The sequence below is a fragment of the Etheostoma spectabile genome, chromosome 3 (genome assembly GCF_008692095.1).
Source record: "Etheostoma spectabile isolate EspeVRDwgs_2016 chromosome 3, UIUC_Espe_1.0, whole genome shotgun sequence".
Taxonomy (NCBI): domain Eukaryota; kingdom Metazoa; phylum Chordata; class Actinopteri; order Perciformes; family Percidae; genus Etheostoma; species Etheostoma spectabile.
This window is the reverse complement of record NC_045735.1, coordinates 4,621,914-4,622,204: the sequence shown is the minus strand read 5'-3', so window position 1 is coordinate 4,622,204 and position 291 is coordinate 4,621,914. Positions and strand designations below refer to the sequence as shown.

Genomic DNA, 291 nt, shown 5'->3' with positions numbered 1-291 from the left:
TCACTCGTGAACAAGACCCCAAGGTACTTAGGCTGAATCCCAATCCTTCGTCTTACCCCTACCCCTTACCCCTTCCCCTAGTTTTTGGGCGTTCACGGGGGACCTATTGGTGTCCCAATATCTAAGGGTAGGGGATAGACCAAGGGGTGTTTACCCCTAGAAACCAAGTGTGGACGCGACCTCACTTGAACACACACTTTCAAAAATGGCTGCCGCGTTGACCAGAGAGACACATAAATGTAAGTTCTTTCGGCTTAAATAATTGATTTAAAAGTTACGACAGTCTTGTTT

The 291-nt window shown here is 46.7% G+C and overlaps 1 protein-coding gene across 1 annotated transcript in view; it reads right to left on the bottom strand.

Moving 5' to 3' along the window:
- LOC116680833 (alpha-2-macroglobulin-like) overlaps positions 1-291 on the bottom strand; it is a 45,934-nt gene that overhangs the window by 3,084 nt on the left and 42,559 nt on the right.